General features: G+C 45.2%; 1 protein-coding gene across 1 annotated transcript in view; it reads left to right on the top strand.

Moving 5' to 3' along the window:
- Positions 1-7,102: 7,102 nt before the first annotated feature.
- Positions 7,103-24,505, top strand: part of GPC5 (glypican 5) — a 1,214,889-nt gene continuing 1,197,486 nt past the window's right edge. The window contains exons 1-3 of the mRNA XM_090023649.1: positions 7,103-18,480; positions 19,481-20,349; positions 23,608-23,691. The gene's annotated coding sequence lies outside the window, so the exon portion shown is untranslated. The remainder of the gene's footprint in view (positions 18,481-19,480; positions 20,350-23,607; positions 23,692-24,505) is intronic.

Here is a 24,505-nt window from a genome sequence, read left to right as displayed (position 1 = left end):
GTCAAAATTTTCTGTAAGTTTTAAGGGGAAAAGAAGTTTCATTTATTTAGGAAGGAAAAAAAATATCAGTAATCTTCTAAATGTAGCAACTAGAGAAATACTAGTGTGCTATGTCCATACCTTAAAAAAAAGAATATCGATGAATGAAATGATTTAAAAGGACATTGCAATCTTTTTCTGAGCAGTCCTAGCACCTTATTGGGACAGGAACTTCAATTTGACAAGATGTTCTTCTTGACATTAGTGTATTTTTATTTTATTTTTTGCTGGTCCATCAATAATATATATTTTGCTTTAGCTAACTTATAAAGGTTTAAAAGTACTTTGCTCACTGTTTTGGAGTGTTTTTTTATACGTCAGATGTTAAACATTTGATCAGCTGTGTGTTTTATTAGCACTGTACAATAAATTTGCCTTGTTTTATGGAGCTTGAATATGGAGCTCTGCCTTATTCTATGTACTGTTACCTGTTCATTGACTGAAGCATAGACAAAGACTGTAAAGGAGTTAGGATGCCTTGGTTTGAGAGAATAAGGGTCAATACAGACTTTCTGTATAACCTTGGCAAGGCACTTAGCCTTTGCACCTCAGATCCCCATCTGTAATGAAAAGTAATTGTCACTTTGTAAGGAAGTTGTGAGGATAAGTACATGGATGACTGTGATGGTCTCAAAGATAAGGGGGCTGGGTAGCACATGGAAGAGGTAGGGGCACGATTTTGTCCACGATGGATAAAATCATGCACTAGTGCATGCACGCACTAAAGGAAGCTATAGTAAACAACCCTTTGGCTAAACATTTTCTGCAGATACACAAATCTATTGCTAGATTTGTTTAATCAGTAGTTTCACTTTATGACATTTCTTCATCTCATCAGTTTTCCTTCTATAACATCTAAGAGATAGGAAAAACTGCATTAAAAGAATGTTAAGTTAACCAATCAAATCAGGAAATACAAAAGGAGAAGTAGCATGTGCCTAGTTCATATCCTATTGAACAACAAAAGAATCATTCCATTCACCTCAGTAAGATTTGGATCAGACACCACATACCTAAAATTTTGAATCAGGCAAAAGAACTTTCTTTCCAACATTGGAGTCTATATCTTTAGGACTGAGAGCAAGAAGACAGAAGGCTAGTTTTAAATTCATGCTATTTTTTTATTCCAAACAGTGGAGGTATGTGACATTTTATCTTAAATGAATTTCCATCTACTATGCTCGGAGTTATATTTGACAACTAGTCACCAAGATACAATGTGCATTCAACTTCCTTGCTATTTAACTGCTTCAGTTCTCCAAAAGATAATGAACGTTATTAGCCCAAGTTTGTTATGGTGCATCGTATCCAAAGATCTTCATCCAGGGGCTAAAATCCTGTCCTATGTAAGTCAGTGGGACTGTTACCATCAGTTTCAATAAAGTCAGGATTTCATCCATAGTCTTGAAGTTTTGAAATTTAAAATATATTTCTCTCAAAACGTAGAAAGAAAATACAAAAAAAGAGGACAAGATTATGGAGGGGAAAGAGAAAAGGAGGAAAAAGAGGTAAGGAAGGAAAAGAAAATGACATCTCGATTTCATTTACAAGTACAAAATATTATTAACAAGTATGCAAATTATTCAGCCAACTTCACTTTGTCTTTTTTGGGCTTTGGCAGGCTGTTACGGTTTTTATTAAAATAATCATTTTTTAGGTAGAACCTTCTAAAATAAACCTGCATGTTTGCCAACAAATACAGCAAAAGCCCTGAGCAGCTACACAGAACAGATGCTGAAAAATATCAGCAACTGCCATACCTTGCAGCATCATGTAAAAATGCCAAGACAATACTCCCTGAATTTCCAATTTTTTTAAAAAAAACCTAAAATACATACTGATGGATGTTTTGACACAATTAGCTTGTGTAAATATTAAAAGATCTTAAAAGTGCCTTGAAATACACTTTCTTGTTATATGTTACGAATAAAGCCAGTTAAGTCATGAAAACAAATATTCTGTCATGTTGCAGCAGAAAATGTAAAAGTATTTTAGGCAAAGTAAATGTATGCTATAGTGTCCTGAACTTTTATTGAATAGACAAAGCTATTCCTCCTTTGACTTCTGATATCATAAATTAAACTAATATTACATTCTATTATCTAAAACACAGATTTCTACTTCGTAAAATCCCCATACAAATTAAGCTATGTTTTACCTTCTGGGGTGCCTAATTGAATGAAATTATGTAAAATTAATGCCTATTAAGTCATAGGCTTATAGGCTGAGTGTGATTTTTCTGTTTCCTGGTACTCCACAATGACTGAAAACCACAGCAATAACAGTGCTGGGTCATAACAAGATCCCATAAACTTTGTGTTTCCCCCCCAACGCCTTAATTTTTCAGTGCTTGTTAATAACTTTCGGGGGCTTTTCTTTGCTGAGGTGATAGCCCTGCCTCTTTCACTCACATCAACCTTTTGTTTCCCAGATCACAAATTAAGATGCCAAATTTCCCCTATTTCTGGCCCTAAATCCTAGAAGGTGAGGGAGGGGGAAGCTTCCAGTTTATAATGGTGGCTTCAGGAAGAGAAACGTCTGTGAAGTCAGAAGCAGGGTGTGGGGGCACAAAATAACCCTACCACCAAAAAAATAAACCCACCAGGTGATGATTAAACAAAAATCCACCGAATATAAAAATCAGTTGCAATTTGTGCAATTTCTCAAGTTTCTAAAACCCATAAGGGTAGATTTAAGGAGGGAAGGCACTCGTGGGGATTTAGTGACCCTTGAAATACCCCAAGGCAAGGCACCTACAGTGCCCAGGGGCTTCTAGGATGTCAGGTCCCCCCAATCCAATCTACAATATTTCGCCAAAAACGAGCGCGCTCATCCGGGAGATAAAGCAAGGGCTTGTGCTCAGAGCCAAGTTTCTCAACTCTGGGTAAATCATTAGCTTGCCCTCCGCAGTATCAGTGTAAATAGCCAAGAGAAGGGAGGCAGCTCAGAGCCGAGGGGGACCAGCGGGCAGGAGCCCCCGAGGCGGGGCGGGAACCAGCCCCGCCACCTTGTCTTTCCGTGCCTCAGTCTTTTCTTTCTAGGCACGGACTTCATTTTGAAATCCCCCGCGCTCAACCACTCAGCTCTCCGCCGCATCCAGGCCCTGGACTGGGGGTGGGGTTGGCAGTGGTGGCCCGGGGCTGGGCGCCAAGCAGCGGGTGAGGACCAACTACCTTCCCCCGCCTCCAGCGGGGCGCCCCCGGGTATCCCCCGCGTGGGCCCGGCTGCGGGGCGGGGGGGGGAGGGGGAGACAAAGTTTGCGGGGGAGGCGGGGGGGAGGGGCGGGCGCGGCGGGGGGCGGGGCGGCGGGCGGTGATTGGGCGGCGCGGCGCTCGGAAGCACTTTGTTTTCTATGCTAATGAGGGCGGAGCGCGGCTTGTGGATATTTACGTTGAGGCGGGAGCCGCCGCCCTTCATTCACCCACATGGTCCCCGGGCCTGGCCGCCTCGAGCCGCCCGCGTCCCGGCCTTCGCGCCACTTCCCGCGGCCCCTCCCCCCCGGGGCTCAGCCAGCAGGGCCGAGGGGACGGCGCGGCGGCGGCAGCTGTACAGCAGCCGGAGGTGGAGGGAAGATGGTGGCGGCGGCCGCTACTCGCCGGTGAGTGTCTGAGGGGGAAACCTGTTGTGAGGCGCGGAGCCGGGGGCGGGAGAGGAGGGGGGGGGTGCAGGCAGGGCGCATGGCAGCGGCGGCGGCGCCTGCCGAGCTCGCGCGCGCTGGGGCGGGAGGGGCCGGGATGAGGGAGATTTGAAAAGCGTGTGCGCCGCCCGCCCGCCTCCGGCCTCGCTGCGGCAGGGAGGCCCGCGCAGCCGGCCTGCCTCTCGGGGCTGGCGGGAAACGGCCTCCCCCCCACACCCCCAGCGGAGCACAATGGCGGGGGGTGGGGAGGGCCCGGCCCAGCGCGGCCGGGAAAGTTTGTGCCGTTGGCGGCGAGGAGGGGGCGGCGCGGGGGGGAGGGGGGAGTTGGCGGCTCCAGAACAAAGCAGCACATGGGGCAGAGGCCGCGGCGGCCCCGCTCCCCGCCCACGCCTCTCGCGGCCCCGGAGAGGGGAGGGGAGGGGAGAAGGCAGCGTGTGTGTGGTGGGGGGGAGTGGGGGTCTCCGCTTTGTGCCGCCCCCCCGGCGGGGGCGGGAGCAGTCCCGGGCCGCTCCGCGTGGGCTTTTGTTCGCAGAGGGGCGGGGGCGGCGCGGGCTCCCGCGTGCGGCGGGGGCGAGGGAGGGGGGCGGCGGTTGGGGGGAGCGGGGGCAGGGCTGGAGGCCCCGCGCGGCCGCGGCTCGAGGCGTTGGGTCCGTTACGAAATCGGCGCGGCGGCGGCAGCGGCGCGGCCTCGGCGGCGCCATGTTGGTGGGGCCGGGGGAGGAGGCGGGGGACATGGCGGCGGCTGCGTGCTGCGCCCGATTGTTCCCTGCTAGGCCCTGGGCCGCGTGCGGGAGCCGCCTCCGCCCCTATCCCTCCTGCGCGCGCGGCTCGGCCCGGTCCTCCCGGTTCTGGCGGGGAAGGGAGGGGGCTGGTGGGGGGGCCGGGATTTGTAAGGGGGGGGGGCGTCACGCCGTAGCCGGGCTGTGACCTCCCCTTCCCGCGGACGGCTGCAGCTCCCTCTGGCGCTCACTGCTGGCACTGCCGCGCCTGTGTTCTGGCCCGAGCACGTGCTGCTCCATGAGGGCTGCGGGCTGGGCCGGGAGCGGGGCCTGCGGCACATGGCCCCGCCGCAGCGCGGCCCGGCCCAGCAGGCGCGGCCCCGACAGGCTCCCGCGCTCCGTGCGGCGAGGCCACAATGGTGGGCGCGGGCTTCCTGCAGCCCAGCCCTGAGCAAGGGGGAGGGGGCGGAGAACAATCCCCCTGCGGCTGTAGAGGGCCCTGCAGCCCGGCGGAACAAGGACTGCCTTTGGGGATGGGGCTGCCTCCTGCAGCACATGGCCGGGCTCTCCGAGGAGGGACGGGGAAGCCCCGATTGTTTGAAACCTGCGTTTGTTCCTCCGCATGGCAGCAATGGGGAAGCGAGGTAACTTGATCCTTTCTTTTTGCAGAATCAACACGTGTAGTGGGGGAAAAAATGGAAGGCTCTGGAGGCTGCAGCAGAATCGGGCTGGGGGGGTAAGTGTGTTCTTCAGCACCCTAGACATTTGTAAGGCCTCTTTGCTCACTTAAGAGCTCTCCAAATTACTTTGGTTAGTAACAGGTCTGCCGCTTTTTTTTTTTTTTTTTGATCTAGTGAAAAGAGAACTTGATTTGTTTTGCACTGTGTTTAGAATATGAACTATCATGATTTTTTGTTTTCAGTCTCCATGCATCATTCAACGGAAAGATAACAAATAGTAATTAGCTAAGCTGGGGCTTGTTTCAGTAAATTGCTTTTTCTGTTTAATGGTGGTTTTCAGTTCAAGTTTGGAAAATGTTAGGCTTTACTTCACTGTTACGCACATCAGTAGATTTTTGGATTGCAAGCTTTAAACTGGTGGGTAGCATCTCTGCAGAGAAATGGGCATGCACTACCTTGCATTTGCAGCCTACTTCTGAGTTGCACTACATAGTGCCAGTTCACTGAACCTTTTGAATATGAAATAAATGATTAGTAAGTCCAGTTCTAAAACATTGTAAGACTTGGTTTTCCAATGAGTAACTAACTTGGGATAAAAAATGACTAATTTGGGTTACGCGTACTACTGTTAATGGTAATAATTCTAGTTAATATGGGATATAGCCCAGTTGAGGATCCTGGCTCTCTGATTTTTAAAAGAGAAAAGTCCCCAATTTTTGGATTAAAAAAGTAACTCCAAATCCACATTTCATTTATGATCAAAATTAAACACCACTATTAATACATATTAGTGGAATTTCATTTTGATCATAGAAAAAATGTGGATTTGGATTCCTTTTTTAATAATAAATTTGGGGACTTTATTAATAGGAGAAAACAAGGATCCCTGGTCATAATACATGCTTATAGATGTAATGCTGACTTCTGTTAGGTTTCCTTGTTTTGAAACCCCTAGCAAATTTCTTGGGTTGAATATAATGTGTATTACATGCAGTAGTAACTGAACTTTTTTGTTGCTTTTCTGAAACCTGTTAGGTCTCTTCAAAATCACTGGCAGACATTTTTCCATTTTTAAAATAAGAACTTTTAATTGTCTTACTTTTCCTTTAAAAAAAAACAAAAACCCATACATGCAAACCTTAACAAAAAAAAAAAATAGCCACCCTGAATTTTAGGAGTACTTGGTTTATCTATATAAAATCTTAGATTTTTGCTTCCCGCTCTTATTTATGCCCTGTGCTTCATGTCCTGTAAATATAGTGGTTTTGAGGGCCAGGGGTTCATTCCATTTTATGTATTTTGTCAGTCTGTATCTCCAGATGAACTACTGAAGCATGGATTGGCTCCAATCTTTTAAAGCACTTTTTATAATTTGTAACAATTTATACTGAGCTAATACTGATTATGTTCTTTTTCAGGAGGTACAAAGCAGACAACAGGAACTTCTGAAGATCCTGGTCACGTCAGGGTAATGTCAAAGTGCTTACAGTGCAGGTAGTGATATATAGAACCTACTGCAGTGAAGGCACTTGTAGCATTATGGTGACAACTGCCTCAGGACTTCCTGTGGGACTCTAGAAGCTTGCGAGGTACCATGTGGTGTCAAGTGCTTTTTGTTCTAAGGTGCATCTAGTGCAGATAGTGAAGTAGATTAGCATCTACTGCCCTAAGTGCTCCTTCTGGCATAAGAAGTTAATGTCTTCATCCAGTCACTCAGGTGTGTAAAAGTATAGTTTTTCTGCTTTGCAGTCTTCTGTTAGTTTTGCATAGTTGCACTACAAGAAGAATGTAGTTGTGCAAATCTATGCAAAACTGATGGTGGTCTGTTATTGTCTTCATCAAGAAGTTTGAACATTTTTCTGCTGCTTGTTGTGTTCTTGGTGCTCATCTCTTTTTTTTTTTTTAATAGCAGTTTCTTTCCTGTAAATGACAGCTCCTGTAGTACTAAAGTGCTTATAGTGCAGGTAGTGTTCAGGAATCTACTGCATTATGAGCACTTAAAGTACTGCTAGCTGTAGAACTACATCTTCAGTATCCCTTGATAACAAACTTTTTAAATTTAAACACTGTTCTCTGGTTAGTTTTGCAGGTTTGCATCCAGCTGTATGATACTCTGCTGTGCAAATCCATGCAAAACTGACTGTGGCAGTGACAAGTCAGTGACTAAGTAAGAAAAGGTGTACCCCTTTCTACACAGGTTGGGATCAGTTGCAATGCTGTGTGTGTCTGTGGTATTGCACTTGTCCCGGCCTGTTGAGGTTGGTGGGGATAGAAGCTGAAAGATCTCCAATAGTTTGATTTATTTCGGAATTCTACTACATTGCTCACCAAAATACAATTTCCTAATAATGCTTGTTTTCTGAACTAGTTACATAATCAGTAATATGGCACCAGCATTTCTTGTTGCTAGTGAATTACCTCTGTATACTGGATCTGGGGATGACAACCTATGACGTGCAGGAAAAATCTGGCCTCCCATGCTGTAACTTCAGTGGCATGAGCTGCACTAATTTGGCCCCCACTCCTAAAAGGTGGCCCTCTTCCATACTAGAGTAATGCTAATTACTTTTGATTGTTAATACTTTAGACCTTTTTTTTGGACGTTCCTTGCCAACTCCTATGAGGTAAACCTTTTGGATACTGGGAGAAATTCTGATAATTCCTACTCCATGAGTATTCTTTTGCTAGGTTTAAGTTGAAAGGGGAAAAGATTTAAAAAAAAATAGAACTTTTATTTATGCTGAATATACAGAGCTATTCAAATAGTGTTTAGGCACTGGCAGACTTGATAATAAAGTTTGGCTCACTACATGTTTTGTGTAGGCTCCAAATTGACAGCAAACTTGTCATTTTAACTTTTTTCCTCCCAGAAATCATTCAGTTCTAGAATAAAATGGATGTACATCCAACCTCACCTGTCCCTAATTAACACAATGTTCAGTGGGCCCTTAACTATGTGATTTGACTAAAATATATTTTAACTTCTGTGGAACTCTTCTGTGAATGAATAACACTTGAGATAAGATGAGGGTGTTTGTTTTAATGGTTTATTCTATAGCTTGAAATTATCTTCTATATATTTATTACAGCAGTGAAGGTATGTAGGTAACTTAAGCTAACTTTTGTAACTAAATCCTTTGAGTTCTGTCTAAAGATGACTGAAGTATGTAGTATCTGGCTAATTTAAATATACTTTGGAAAGGAATTTGTATTCAGTCTAGTAAAAGATTTATTAAACCATAGCTTTGTTTTTAAACTTCACATAGACATAGATATGCAGTCCTCTTACCTTTGCTCCAAGTCTTGTTTAATGTACTCCTTTAATTAACCTCCCCAAGTAGTTCTGTTGAGAATGAAATGGGGTTTTCAAAAGCTTAAATCCCAGATCAAAACCAAATTTTAGTGCAACATAAACATTTTAACATACATATGACTGTTATGCCAAATTGAAATTTGAAACCCCAGCCATTCTGTTAGGTCAAGTTTCTATGGTGACTTTGCTTTTACTCTAGTGCCCCCCCCCCACCCGATTAGCAGAGCCATTTGAACTTTGACACGCTAATCCTCCCCTTCTGCCCTATAAGAATGTTCTTTATACAGATAAAGCCTAGAAAAAGATTCTAAAAAGAATATTTATGTTGGTCTTGCATGTGTTGATTTGTTTATTGCATTTTTCTTTCTACAGCTGTTACCATGGCTATGTGCCACGTGTTTCCCAATGTTCTCTGTTATGTGTTAAATGTCCAACTTGCAGGTCTAACTAAAAATAGGTGAACCTTTATTCTGATGCATAATAAAACCTTGTCAAAACAGTCACTAGAAACTCTCTGTGGATTTGATTTAGGAAGACAGATACATTAAAAATATGCCATCTGAGTTGCATACGTGTTTTTTGTATGTGCATGTAAAGAGTGCTCTGTGTTAGCCTCAGGTTAAATCCACTGTTACAGATGCTCCTTTGAATTTTTTTATTCTGCTGTGTCTTAAATCATTTGTAAGTCTGTATTGAATATTTCTGAGGTCACTTAATGCTTTCTAGTGGATAAAGAACAGCAACTGATGCTTGATATTCTCAGTTTTCCTGTCTACCTTCATTAAATTAAACCTGTTCTCTTCTGAAATTAGGTAGGCAACCAGTTTTGATGATTGATTAATACTAAAATAACTTCTAACATAAATTGGGTGGAAACAAGAGCTCAAGTGTTAAAATGTCCCCTTTTCACAACTAAACACAACTTTCTGTAAGCCATAGACCTTGAAAAGATATAGAGGAATTATTACTGAGATTATAGTACAAGATGTTAATTGTGTAACATGAGGTTGAGAGTTTCATGGTAAACTTTGAGATGAATTAGAATTTCACTGAACGAACTAGATGTTTTGCACATCAAGGGTTAGATCCTATTGATCTTACCAGATGCATAAGTGAAATTCATTTCTCTGTTCTAGACCCTGACAAATGTTAAAGGTCATGTCTCTGTTATGTGGCATATCGTGAGAGTAATGGTTTTGAGGGTGGGTGGTGTTCTGGGGTTTTTTTTTCTTGCTGGGTTAGAATTCCAGCTAGGTGACCAAAAAGTGGTATTGGATGTAGTGCCAAGTATTTAAACTGCAGCGAATAAGTGGGTATAACTTGGTGGCTTTCAACCTCCTTTTGGCTCAAGGCACCCCTTACTGTTGGACTATTGAGAGGGCTGGTGTGGATCTCAAGCATATTAACAATGTTTGCAGCAGCAGCAAGACATTCACCATCATCCACTTGGCATACACATAGCAGGTTAGGGCGCTGTACTCTGGTTGTATGACAGGGTTGCTTGTGTATTTATTAATTGTAGTTTTAAAAAAAAAAAACTAGTATGGGATAGTTTGACATGGGGTGATCCTGTCACAGGCAGGAGGTTGGACAAGATGACCTCTAGCGGCCCCTTCCATGATTTTACAGGAAAATTAAATTCTGTTGCAAAGAACTCAAAGATCACAGCAGGTCAGATTTTTTTTTTTCTTAATGCTAAACAATTCTATTTGAAATATCTGGGTTTATCTTTGCACACCTAACAGTACTAATACTGCGTGATTTCCTGCATCACCCTTAAAAAGGATTTCAGGACATCCTAGGATGCATGACTGACTACCCCCTTCCACCTCCAAAGTGGGGAAATAACAGCTATTAAGCTGCCATGTTGCGCAAAGTCCGAGAGGCTGAGTTATCTATTCTTTCAGAGCAGAGGCTGAGGTTCAAAAAGTAAAGATTATTGAATTGTTGTCACCATCTTGGAGACCTGGTGAAAAAGAGTAACATTTACTGAAGAAGTGAGTTTTGGGAGCTAATTTTGTTAACCTTACATCTACGTGAGCTGGCTTATCTTGTTTTTGTGCAAATACAAAACACTACAAAAAGCTTCCTTTGAATTCCAGAAATGCAGATTCTTTTTATGGTACTCAGAGTAGCCTAAGCCAAGCTTCCAAAATGCCTGTTTTAAGTGAACTTACAAAGAGCAGTATAAGGAAACCATAGAATCATACATTTTAGTTCTTTTAATGTGCTTGAGTAGGTTTTTCTTGCTTATACATTGGGTCAAAAAGAATGTAAGGCATGGGTTCTTAAGTTGTTGATGCCCACTTGTGCAAAGAAGGGGAAAAAATAAGTAAATTTGTTACTTTGTTTCAACCAGAGGCCTAAATTAGTTTACTATCCTACAAGTAACACCTCCACTGTCAATTTTGGAAAAATCTGCAAATGTTAAAAAAGCAAAAACCCCAACACCTGCCATAGGCATTTGAAGACTAGAAGGAACCTCTGGGTTTATCAGTTACAGTCTTGCCAGCGTAGGTTAACAGGTAGCTCCTTTTTGTTTTCTTTTGTATTGAATATCCTCAGAAGCTTTCTGCATATGTTTCGAGGGTCTTTGCCTCTGCTTCACCAAGTCAAAATATAATTAAGCTAATTTGTCACAATCTCTCTTATTTTGCTGGCTAGTATTTAGTTGTGAAGGACTATTAGGTAACATTAAATGACTGGATGTTTTTTCTGGTAAACTGAAAGTTACCCTTTTACTTGGATGACATAGCTGCTTTCTAGTCCCCGTTTTTGAGGATTAAAAATAAAAGCATCAAATGATGGGTTTGGGATGCAATTCATTTAAGACTTTTCAAGCAGTATTTCTGCTACAGTTCAGCCTTCTAGTATTGGAACTCAGTAAGCCAGAGGTCTAATCATGTATGTTTTCAGAGGTCAGCTCAGCAACTTGTTGAAACTACATAGCTATAGTCTTGTACATCTTGTTCCCTTTTTGTACTTCAACATGACTTCTTTATCCTGGAGTCTTCAAAGATCCAAATAAATAAAGGTACTGTAAAGCAGTGGTTTTCAAACTTTCTAAAGACACAAAAGCTTTTCAACATGTTCAGCTGTGAAATCCCTGTCCATATCCTGAAGCCAAATAACTTGACCCAGTGATGGTGATGCACTACCTCATGGTTTCCTCCCAATCTCTGGAACACGAGTTGAAAATCGGTGCCAAAAAACTAAATTATGTTAGTATCCTGTTTTCATGCTGGGCTATCACTAGATTCCTCTTCCACCTTTTTGCAGTGAATTGTCAGTTTTTGGTGAGCTCAATTTTAATTGTATTTTGTCACTTAAGCCAGCAGTGTCGATGGAAATGATGCCAACTCCGAATGTTCTTAAACTTCAAAATGGGTAGTTCTATGGGAGTATTATCTTATTTGGGGTGGGCTAGAAAGGCTGTATGCTTATACAAGTATAAACTGGTATAAAAGGAGATACCATATTGTATAGCTTTGTACAGAACTAATAGAAACCAGAGGTAGTTTTTTGTCCTGCCTGACTTCAGACTATTTAGAAGTGCACCTTAGACAAAGTACTTTGACTTAATAGATTAGTGCAGAGGCAGAAAAGGATCTTGGAGTCACTGGTGCCAAAATGAATGGGCCAACAGTGTGGGGATGCAGTCAGGAAGGCCAGCCGTACCTTGTCATGCATCCACAGATGCATTTCAAGCAGGTCCAGGGAGGTGATCCTTCCTTTCTATGCAACGCTGGTCAGGCCGCAGTTGGAGCACTGCATCCAGTTCTGGGCGCTGCACTTCAGGAGGGATGTAGACAACATGGAGTGGGTCCAGAAGAGGGCCACTTGCATGATTGGGGACAACAGGGCAGGCCCTATGAGGAGAGACTACAGGACCTGAACCTGTTCAGCCTCCACAAGAGAAGGCTGAGGGGGGGATCTAGTGGCCTGTTACAAACTAATTGGAGGGGTTCAGCAGGCATTGGGGGAGTCCTTGTTCCTCCAAGCACTACCAGGAGTGACTAGAAATAACGGTCACAAGCTGGTAGAGAGTAGATTCAGACTAGACCTCAGGAGGTGCTACTTCACAGTCAGGGCGAGTAGGATCTGGAACCAACTTCCAAGCAAAGTGATGCTGGCTCCTACTCTGGGGGTTTTTAAGAGGAGGCTAGAACACCTTGCTGGGGTCAGTTGATCCCAGTACTCTTTCCTGCTATGGCAGGGGGTCGGGCTTGATCTGTTCAGGTCCCTTCCAACCTAACTACAAATGTAGTATAGGTCTGGGGGTAGGTGATGAGAAGGGCGCTGGTAAAAGTACGCCAGTGTTTTGTCCTTGGCTATTCATGCAAGTGGTCTGTTAGCTCCTTCGTGCTAAGTAGCGAAGTGCTATAATAGTAACATGATGGGTACCACAGAGTAACTGTTTAATTCAGATCCTGGAGTAACTTAGATTGATTTTACAGAGCTGATACAATCTATATTTGCCTTTTTAATGTGTGGTGTCTGGGGCTAGCTATTTGGTTCCCATTATTCATTGTTTACTGAAATGTTAAATCATGAAGACTAGCAGTTTTAAAAAGCAGGTTCTCAAAGTGCTATGTAAATTAAAAAAGATTGCTTTTGGCACCAACATTAAAGCATCTGGTACCTGATGTTGATAGGATATTGAACTAGATGACAAATATGATCAAAAGGCCTTATGTTTAAGGACCAACTTACAGGGCCTTTTCAGTGGCTATCTAGGGTTCTCAGCCTATTCCTGTAATTTAACTCCTATAGTGATTCTGGGTTACTGTTGAAGTATGTAACTTAGGAATTAGTAGATTTCAGCATCAGTATCTCATTGTTTGACTGAATAAGGCTGAATACCAATTTTATTTTTCAGACCAACTTGTATATTCCTCAGGATTCTTTAAAACTTGTACCTGGGCTTCAAGCAAGCTACAGACTTCATATAGAATAGTATAGTGACAATGGCACTGTAGCTGTGTAATAAGGATACACACAGCTGTGCTTTAGCAATGTGCAGTGTCTCGACACAAATGTAATTTACCAATGGTATTCTGGTACTAAATAAAGGTTGTCTTGCAGTGTTAGGGGTGCATAATGATTTCTCTAAACTGATAAAGAATAACACCTGCTTTATCTAATAGGTCAGCAGCTAGATGCCTGATCTGTACCCCCAGTCAGTCACATTAACTTAAAAATGACATTCATGACTATTTCCAACGTTTACAAATAGCATAACAGTTGAAGTGCCAGCCATACCATTGCTGGGGCTAAGAATCTTGTATTGGTAAAGGATGACTTAGCGAGCATGAACTTTTTATAGTACTCTTGTCTTTCAGTGCACTTAGAACTGTTACACTATTGCAGCGGTTCCCAATCTGGTACAGGTACCATAGGTGGTATGCGGATAAGCTGTCAGTGTACACGTTAACAGATTTAATATAATTACTTCATATGCCAATTTGCTGGTGGTACTTAAGGTTGTATCACTTTAAATTGGTGATGTGCAATCTGTCAGTTTGGGAACTGCTGCTTTATTGACTTCTGGATGTAGGCCAAAAAAATGGTTTTGATTGCCCGATTGGTCTGACTTTCTTGATCCTTCATTTCAGGGAGGTCATGGCTTGCTCTGCTGTTTGGGTGGGGAAAAGAATATTAAAAATGGTGGGGGGGCAGGTTATCTTAAAGAAGAAACTTGGTACTTAAGCACCTAAGAGAGCGATCCTAACGTACGTATTCAGAAAGCTTACATCCTACTTTTTTTTTTCTGATATAACCCAAGTGGCTCAAAAAGATTGTCGTTAACAGGGATCCTAGTTTTATCTGATTTTTAAATAACAAATTCTCTGATTTTTTTTATTTTTTTTTTATTTTTTTTTTTATTTTTTTTTAACCCCCCACAATCCATTATAAAAATTTAAAAGCCCCCTGCAGCCTCCCCCCCAACCCTGCTGGTGCCCCTCACCTGCCCCCACAACAACCTCCTAGCCTACTTGTGCCTCCTGCCCCCACCCACAGCCCCTGTCAGAGGGGGCCCTCAGCTGTAAGGGCTGTAGGGCCAGGGACCCATGTCAGCAGCTCCCTGCCCCCAACAGCAGGCAGAAGCAGCATAGAGCCTGCTCCTTTACTGCTGCTGCCTGCTGGGGTGGGGAGGAGGGGGAAATGGCTCCTGGCTCCACTCCCTCTCTTCTCCTTCCCCCCCCCAGCTATGATCTGCAACCCCCCAGCCCTGCCAGAGGGCCTCCCTGCAAGCGCCACTTACCTCATGGGCTCAAGGAACGAAGAGTGAGGCTGAGCTGAGCATGGCTGTGGCTGACATAGCCTCAGGCCCCTCCCTCTCCCTCCTGGCAGGGCTGGGGGTTTCCCACCCTGTTTGCAAACAGCTTGCAGGTTGGAGCTCACCCAGGCTGCAGAGCTCTTTGCAAAAGTAAGGAATCAGCAGGTTTCTCTTCCAGAAAGAGAAATCTGCATTTTTCTCTGATAAAAGGGAAATCTGTGGTAGTCTCCATTTTTTTCCATGGGAAATGGAAAACCCAGTTCCCTGGTCATGCCCCAATCGCATCTATGAAGAGTCTGAGATCTCAGGTCTGCCTCCATGAAGAGATTCTGAGGAGATGTAATGAAAACACAGTATCTGCTGCACTTTAGGAATAGTTGAGTAAGTCATGTACTTCATGCTGGATCAGAGATGAGATTAAGGGTTTCAGGGACAGGAAAAGGGGTTTAGGCAAAAGAAATGAACAAGGCCTGGGGTCGAAGGAAATGAGTTCTATACCTGTAGTTCTCAATATCTGAATTAAGATAAGTCTTGAAAAATGACAGCTCCTTGGTTTTAATTTGTTTTTTGACTACAGAAAAACAATAGACCATATCTGTTGCAAAGTGGTAAATTGTATCTTAAGCTATAATCCTGCACCCCACTATGTAGAATTATAGACCAGTCAGTTTAAGTTTCCCTGATTAAGCAATCACTTGTAGGTATTGGTGCACAGATCGTGGAACAAGTGATTTTCATTGGTCTCTACAAATTCTTGAAAATAAATCACTCTGCTTTAGATTGCATTCATCCTAAGCTGAGTTCATCTGATGCTTAAGGATATAGTTTGCAATTAAGGATAGGATTTATCCTATCAGTATCTTTTTAAGACTAGATTGGGGGGATGGAGGCTATGAAGGGGAGGAGTTGTGCCTACCTACGCATTTTTTATAACCAGGATCTTTCAAAATGAAGCTTAAAAACAGTGCTCACTAGCTTTGCAACTTGGTGTCCAAAGTGTTTTCCCTTGAGAGACTCATTGTTCTATTGTTCTCGCTTTCACCATCCAATAAATTGGTGAAATTTGGTAAATCGTTTGAGGTTTTTGCTTTCAAGACTTTAGGGTGCAGTTTCCCCAACCCCCCTGCACCCATCTCCTTGAAACTTGGTAGGCTTCATGCCCTTAGAAGGGGCTACTATTCCTGCACATTTCATCCAAACGTTTTGACTTGCCTTGTTTTGTTCCGAGGCCATTTTGATGATACCCGTTTCATCTTGATTTTGCTGTTTTTTGTCCTCAAAACAAGTCAGAACAGCATCAAAACAAAACTAGAGGTGAAATTTTGGACAGCCCTAGTAAACACTTTTTGTTTGAATGATCAAGGTAAACTTAAACCTGCATCAGTCCAAAGGGTTTGACTAGACAGTTTCTCTGAGGTCACTTTCAAATTCTACATGTATTGAAGAAAGATGTGAGGAACTTTAAAAGACTCCTGTTAGAATTCAAAGCCCAGAACGAAGCGGACTTCGCTCAGATGCCTTGAACTAAGACTTCTGAACAGCATAAACTCGCTGTAAACAGATTTTTAAAAGGAAGTATGCAAGCCATACTGTATAGAGGTACTTTTTGTTTTAAGGTGGCATCATTATGTAGTCATTTGTTTGTGCCAAGAATTAGACTGGGAAGCGATTATGATGATAAATACAATTAATGATATGAAATTATCCTTTGAAAATGGTTTTTAGATGGGAGGTAAAAATTGCAGCTCCTCTGGTCAGTGGATGCATGTCATGGAGATATTTACAACCTCATAGAAAGTTCTGAAGTAGCCTGTTAAAGAGCCAGAGATTTTGAGCTACACAAGATCGAAAGTCAGTTGGCTAATTTAAAATGTGGCAGTAAGGAAAAATACTGGTGTGTGTGAATTCATCATCTGCTACTAGTTCAGTGAGACTTGCTTTATAAAGCTATCTAATATCTATGTAGTGCTGTTTATCCATAGCCATTACGTTGTTTATTATGCAGAATATCAATGCAGGGCATGCTTGAAACTTAGGCATTTATTGTACACAAGTAACTCCCCGACCTGTAAACTCTTCCTCTCTCATTTTTAAGAGCCTCTTTTGGACCGTGGTAATTTATATAAGCTATCTGTCCTATGGTGATTTTGCTTATTCTCTGTCCTCCAGGTAGCATTAAATAGATGTGCTGCCCCAGGTATTAATATAAAAGAAGTTAAAAGTTGGTCAGATGAGTCTGGAAGACTGAAAGTGGAGTGCAAATGGATTTCAAAGAATAATCAGTATGTTTGCACTCATGTAGTGTAGGTTCTCCAGAAAATGGAAGGGCAGAAAGCTACTAGATTTGTATTATCCAGGAACCTCTAATTGGGCACTCCTGCTACTGAAGGGAAGGCAACGTTATTAGAAGGTACGTACCCTCTGTCAGTATTTTGCCACTGTGGCATCAGGGAAATGAAGACCGTTAACTGGCATTTGTTGTCAGTAGCTGCTGCAGGCTATGAATCAATTGACTTAACAACTTCCTGACACACAGTACTTGATTTATTTTGTTGTAGTGTTACACTTGCACTAAAGCGGTTCAAATATAATTCATTTTCTCAGTTAAAAAATGCTTCTGTCCCTTGGTTTGGCTATTCAGTGCATAAGTAACAGGCCTTCAGTGTCTTACTATCCAGTAATACCTTTTCAAGGCATCAAATATGGCATTACTGCTGGTAGGGACTAGCTAGAAAACTCGACTGAAAGGAATGCAAAACACTGAAATATTGCAAGTTCTAACTTGCAGCTTTTCAAAATAAAGCAGAATTTTAGAGCTGTTTTAAGGACAGCCCCTAGAAAATGTTTAACAAAATACAATATGTTGCAAAGGTGGTTTTTTGGGTGGTTTTGTTTGTTTTTTGTAATGCATCCATACATAGCTAAGGTTACATTGCACTAATGATCAGGGGTCCTGGTTTTCTCTGATCTTTAAAAAATCCCTAGTTTTCAGAAATAAAGTAACCCAAAATCCACAGTTTTTCCATGATTAAGATTAAAAATTTGCATTTCTTTTCTACATCTAAAAACAGGGTTTCTGCTGAAATAATCTCCAGGTTTTCTCTGATAATAATTAAAGCAGGAGTTAAACTATTGTTTCATGTTCATGGTCCTTTAACTTCTGTCCTGGGTATTAAAAGACAATCATATGCCTTCATCTTTCCCATTGATCTTGAATAGTCATTTCCCAGGTTTTGTTAGAGCAGGAGTAGGTTTCTCACTCCCCCAGCCCACAGAGTTGTGTAATTCCCCCCCCCCACAGTGTGTGTGTGTGTGGTTTTTTTTTTTTTGGTTGTTTTGGGGGGGGGGTAAGTAATGGCAATTAACACTGCCATGGCTTCCCCACTATCAAACTTCCAAGATCTATGTGCCTGGATGTGTGGGGCCAGCTTGGTCCGTGCTGAAATGGCATGTGGTAATAGGCCAGCTGGATTGTGCCAGATCAGCCCTACAGACCAATCCAGCCTGCAGGTGGACCTGGCACCAGTCAACTGGCCCACAGACAAAGGAGCATTGTTTTAAAGTCTATTGAAATGAGTTATAAATATAGCTGTTCAAAGTAAAGAACAAAGTTAAACTTTGAAACATTATAGAGTTTTGTTGGAGGAAGCTAACAATCACATTTGTTCATTGGTCTTTAGCTCCCACTATAATGACTGGTGAAGATGTGATTCTGTATCTGCCATCATACATTCTGTGTTGAAATGCCTGCTTTGGGTTGAGGCCAGTCTTCCAGACCCTGTCCTATATCCTACCAGCAGAAGACGGGGCAGGTTGGCATTTTTAGAGACTAACTGGTTCAGAGATGAATAACACTTTTTAGACAACAACCTACTTCAGGTTTCCCTCCTTTTTTATGCGGGTTCTTTTATATGCAAACTTGCTCTTATGTGGTGAGCACATTTAGACCCATAATTCATAATATGCAAGGTGAATTTGCTCTTATGTGATCAGCATAGATTTCCCCCCCGCCCTTCCCCCTACTACCCAAGCAGGTAGGTTTGTGGGGGGAGGGGAGAGGGCCATGGCCCCACTTACCCTAGCCCTGGCTGCAGTGGCTCTGGAAGTGGCCGGCACCAGCTACCTTTAGCTGCTGGGCTGTACCATGCCTTCAACCTGGGAGCTAGGAGCACCGGGGAGAGGAAGGACACAGGCACATGTGTGTCTTATACACACGTGTGCCCCCTTACCTGACCCAGAGTGGAGGCGAGAGCAGCAGAAGCAAACGGAGCAGCAGCGGGGACGGCAGCAGCTGACCCCCTAAGGTAGGGACAGGGACCAACGCAGCTGAGCCGGATCCAGAGGGGAAGCCCCCCCGGATCCCTCTTAGCTGAGCCGGTAGGGAGCTGCGCGAACAGAGTCTGTAAGAGCGTGCCGGCGTTTGCGCCGGAGGGGGAGCAGGAGAAGCCCAGAGGCTGACTCATGTTAGTGCGGGGCAGAGGACCCGAACTCAGCTAGAAACTCAGCGACTCCTACGATGGTGTTGACATGGAGTGCTGCCAGGGCCCCTGCCCGGGGGGCACGGCCTTCCTGGGGCTTGTCTGAGGCCTCCACCCAGACAGAGCCCACGGGGGGGGCTGGCATCCCCTGGCCTGTGGGAGCTGCCCAGGAAGGCCTGGGGGGGTAGGGGCTGGAGACCCCTACACCTGTCCTGCAGGCACCTGCCTTAGGGCCCTGGAGATGCAGGTGAGGGAGCTCCAGGAGGAGGTTAGCAGGCTGAGGGGAATCAGGGAGGCTGAGGAGGAAATTGACAGATATTTTCTTTCCCTGCAGGGTTGTACGACTAAGGAGGATGCACCTCAAGATGAGCCCTCCACTGCTAAGTGGCGGACGGTCACCTCCCTTGCCAGGGCTGCTTGAGACACGGCAACACCAGTTCCTCCAGTCCGGCTGGAGAACAGGTACGAAGTCCTAGCAGCCCTGGAGGAGGAGGAAGGAGAGGACAAAACCGGGGAGGAGCCAACTCCACGCTCGCTGTGTCGCGTGCAAGCTGAAGGAGGCAAGAAGGCCAGGAGGAAGAAGCGTCGCGTGATCGTCATTGGTGACTCCATCCTGAGAGGTACGGAGGGCCCCATCTGTCGCTGGGCCCCCTCGGCACACGAGGTATACTGCCTACCTGGAGCGAGGATTACGGTTTGGAGCATCCCTTTCACGTCCTGAATCTAACCCACCAATTATTACCCCGTGGTCCTAGTCCATGTGGGCACTAACAATGCGGCCAGGAGGAGCCCTGATCGCCTGATGGAGGACTACCACCCTCTGGGGTGCGTGCTGAAGGAGATGGGTGCACAGGTGGTTTTCTCTTCTATCCTGCCAGTGAGTGGACAAGGCAGACGGCATGAAACATGTATCGCGGAGACCAACTGGCGGCTGCAGGAATGGTGCTTCGAGGAGGGCTTTCGCTTCCTCAGGCACGACCGGCACATCATGACGAGAGACATGCTGGGATGGGACGGGCTCCACCTTTCCCCTAAAGATAAGTGTGTGTTTTCTTCTAGGATGGCGGACCTCCTCCAGCGGACTTTAAACTAGGCTCGTCGTGGGAAGGGGAAGATGAGGGCGGAGGAAACATCAGACTGCCAGACCAAACAGCACCCACAACTACAGCCCAGCCCAGACCAAAGAGCAAAGCGAATAAACAGGTAAGAGAAGGGGACCAGGGTAACGCTGGAGTAGGGGGTCAGTACACACATCCACAGGAGGCTTCAAATGCCTCTACACAAACGCTCGTAGCATGGGTGACAAGCAGGAGGAACTCACCCTCCTGCTGGCTGACACCAGCCTGGACATAATGGGGATTACAGAAACGTGGTGGGACACAACGCGTGATTGGGCGGTGAATGTCAAGGGCTATAGGCTGTACAGGAGGGACAGGATAGGAAAGAGGTAGAGGCGTGGCACTCAATATTAAGGAGGAATACACATCCTCGTCAATTAGCAAGGAGTCAGGGGAGGGGTACTCTGAAGTGCTTTGCGTTGGAATACAAGGCAGTCAAGGGGAAAGGGACTTAACAGTGCGAGTCTACTACAGACCTCCCAACCAGGGAGAAGAGCTTGACCAGGAATTCTTGGGTCAGCTCATAGAAGTAGTGAAGGCTAAGAATGTGGTAGTCATGGGAGACCTGAACTTCCCAGACATCTGCTGGGAAGAATAGTCAGCCAGGTCTGAATGCTCACATAGTTTCTTGGCCAGAGTGCAGGACCTCCATCTAACCCAGGAGGTGCACAGCCCCACCAGGGGAGACGCCCTGTTGGACCTAGTGCTGGTCACGGGTGATGACCTGGTGAGGGGGCTGCGGGTGCTTGACCATCACCTGCTGGAATTCACCAGTGCAAGGTGGCAAAGGCATGCGGTAAGGCAGCAGCCCTAGATTTTAGGAGGGCAAACTTCAACGAGCTAAGAAGGATAGTTGGAGAAGCGCTGAGGTCCCGGAGGGGAGGGGGGAGCCAGGTGTTCAAGGAGAGTGGTCGCTCCTTAAGGAGACGATCCTCCAAGCCCAAAAGAATGTTATCCCAACGAGGATCAAAGGGAGCAGGAGAGCACACAAGCCTCTGTGGCTCACCAAAAGCATCTGGGAATGTCTCCTTGCTAAAAAGGAGGCTTACATCCAATGGAAAGAAGGGGTCATCACCAGGGAGGACTATTCTGTAGTTGCTGGGGGATGTAGGGGGGTAGTTAGGAAGGCCAAGGCGGAGATGGAACTGGGATTAGCTTCCCAGATTAAGGACAATAAGAAGTCCTTTTTTAAATACGTAGGGGGTAAAAAGAAGGTCGCGGGTAATGTGGGGCCCTTGCAGGACGCGATGGGAAACTTGGTTGTCACACCAGGTGGCAAAGGTAACATGTTTAACGATTTCTTTGCCTTTGTGTTCCTAAGTAGGGACCAGAACAGCCACCTCCCTGCTGGGCCCCCCTCGGGCCCCGGGGGAGGCACACCTGGGCCACGGGTTAGTGAGGATTTAGTTAGGGAGCTCCTGGAGGGGTTGGACGTATTCAAGTCAGCCGGTCCGGATGATCTCCACCCTGGAGTTCTAAAGGAACTGGCTGAGGTCATAGCAAGTCCCCTGCACAGCTCTATGAGTACTCGTGGTGCTCTGGTGAGGTACCGGAGGGCTGGAAGAGGTCCAGCATGGTCCCCATCTTCAAAAAAGGCAGGAAGGAGGACCCAGGAAACTATAGGCTGGTTAGTCTTACCTCTCCTAGGCAAGCTGTTCGAGAAAATTATGCTGGCGCATATCCGCAAGGGGCCAGCAGGGGAGATTATGCTTAAGGGCAATCAACACGGGATCACTAGCAGGTCCTGTCAGACCAACCTGGTGGCCTTCTATGACCAGATCACCAAATGCAGGGGTAGCAGTGGACATAAGTCTTCCTGGACTTTTGGAAGGCCTTTGTCACTGTCTCACCCTGTTCTTGTTAAGAAACTGGGCGACTGTGGTGTTAACACCCACACAATAAAATGGGTCACCAACTAGCTGGAGGGCCGCACTCAGAGTGGTGGTGGATGGGTCATTTTTGACCTGGAGGTATGTGGGCAGTGGAGTTCCGCAGGACTTGGTCCTCGGGCCTGCACTGTTCAACATCTTCATCAGTGACTTGGACAAGGGGGTAAGTAGTACCCTGTTCAAATTTGCTGATGACACCTAAGATGTGGGGGGGATGTGGGCACACTAGAAGGGAGGAATAGGCTGCAATCAGACCTAGACAGGCTACAGGGGTGGGTGGATGAGATGAGGATGGGATTCAACACTGACAAGTGCAAGATGATGCACCTGGGGAAGAACAATCAGCACCATACCTACAGGCTGGGGAACTCCCTTGTCAGTACAGAGGCAGAAGAGGATCTTGGAGTCATCACTGATGTCAAGATGAACATAGGTTGGCAGTGTGGGGAGGCAGTCAGGAATGCCAACTGCACCTTATCATGCATCCACAGATGCATCTCAAGCAGGTCCAGGGAGGTGAACCCTCCGCCTCTATGCGGCACTGGTCAGGCCACAGCTGGAGTAATGCATTCAGTTCTGGGTGCTGCACTTCAGGAGGGATGTGGACAGCATGGAGAGGGTCCAGAGGAGGGCTGCTTGCATGATCAGAGGGTAGCAGGGCAGGCCTTACGAGGAGAGGCTACAGGACCCTGAACCTGTTCAGCTTCCACAAGAGAAGGCTGAGGGGTCTAGTTGCCTGTTACAAACTAGTCAGAGGGGACCAGCAGGCACTGGGGAAGTCCCTGTTCTCCTGTGCATTACCAGGAGTGACCAGGAATAATGGTCACAAACTGGCAGAGGGTAGATTTAGGCTAGATATCAGGATGCACTACTTCACAGTCAGGGAGGCTAGGATCTGGAACCAACTTCCAAGAGAAGGTGTGCTGGCTGCTACCCTGAGGGTCTTTAAGAGGAGACTAGATGTACACCTTACTGGGGTCGTTTGACTTCAGTACTTTTTCCTGCCATGGCAGGTGTTGGACTCGATCTGCTCAGGTCCCTTCTGACCCTAGACACAATGAAACTACAAGCCCAAAGATGTTGCGGGGCATCCAGGATCAGGGCTGAGCATGCTGCTCCCTGCTGGGGCTAATGGTAATGGTAGCTAGGAGCCATCCCAGTCCTGCTGCGTACTCAGGGGGCTGCAAGACATGCCATGGCCATGTGGTGCCTCAGCCAGGCAGGACCAAGGGACCTGCCAGTTGGATTTGGTTCGCAGGCCATATTTTGCCCACCCCTGAGTTAGGAGAAAGGAAGCTAGTTTCCTCAAAGGAGAATGAATATCATTTTAAAAAAATAGAGCAATGGTGGAAGGGAGGTAAACTTGTTTGCAGGAAAAGACTTATTTCTTTACTAGCTTTTACTTTTAAATTGTAAGTTTTTTGAGACCTCCATATTTCACTGTGATTTTCAAGGTATTCAGGCCTATTGCTATGATGGCAGAGGACCTCTCCAAGGTTCATAGAACTCCATTCTTCATTTGATTTTTGGAGGGTCAGGTAAGTGACATGACTAAGCTGTAGACTGTTTTTGATACCTTGGACACAGCCTTTCACTTGATGGCCACCATGGTAGTCATGAGGAGGCTTTCATGGTTCCAAGGCTGTGGCCTAAAAGAGGTCTAGATGACAGTAGACCTTAGTTTTCTGGATCTTAAACTGGGAACTTACAGGACAAAGGCATTTTCTTTGTTAAAGGACTCTTTGGTAGCCCTGCATTCTTAATATCTTTTTCTCTATCCCTAGGAATAGAGAACAGTACCAGCTGTATGTGCTGAATAGCGTTCCATCACAAACGCAACCAATTTTTCATGGGCCTTTATCTGCTGAACAGTATTGCCTACCAAAGCCTCCTAATATTTAGGTCTGAGGTTTCACAGATACAAGTCATTCTCTGCCCCTTGTATCACCTTGTACTGTGATAATTCTGGTACAGAGGAAGTTTTAATACTGCTGGAAAGGTAGACATAGCCACCTTTGTCTTTTTTCCACTACCGTCAAGACCATTTCTACCACATTTGGGCTGGAATAGAACTACAGAAACAACTCCTGCATATAGCATGTGGAAGCATGCTTTGGCAAGTTCACTCCTTGTTGGTTCTGGGGATGACTGAATTTCCGATGCTTCAGGAGAAGGGTATTTTGGGGGTGGGGGGGGTGTTAATTTTTTAAATTTTAAATACTGGCTGTTTCTGGTTCCAGAGAGGAAGGGAGAATGACTTTCCATACAGGACTTAACATAGCCAAGCTTGTCTTTATTTTTAAATACTACATGAAGAGGTAGGGACTTGGCTCAGTCGTTCTTTGACTTGTA

Source organism: Crocodylus siamensis, chromosome 1 (genome assembly GCF_052110815.1).
Source record: "Crocodylus siamensis isolate JL-2025a chromosome 1, ASM5211081v1, whole genome shotgun sequence".
In the NCBI taxonomy this organism is placed as follows: Eukaryota; Metazoa; Chordata; order Crocodylia; family Crocodylidae; genus Crocodylus; species Crocodylus siamensis.
This window is presented reverse-complemented; position numbering and strand designations above follow the sequence as displayed.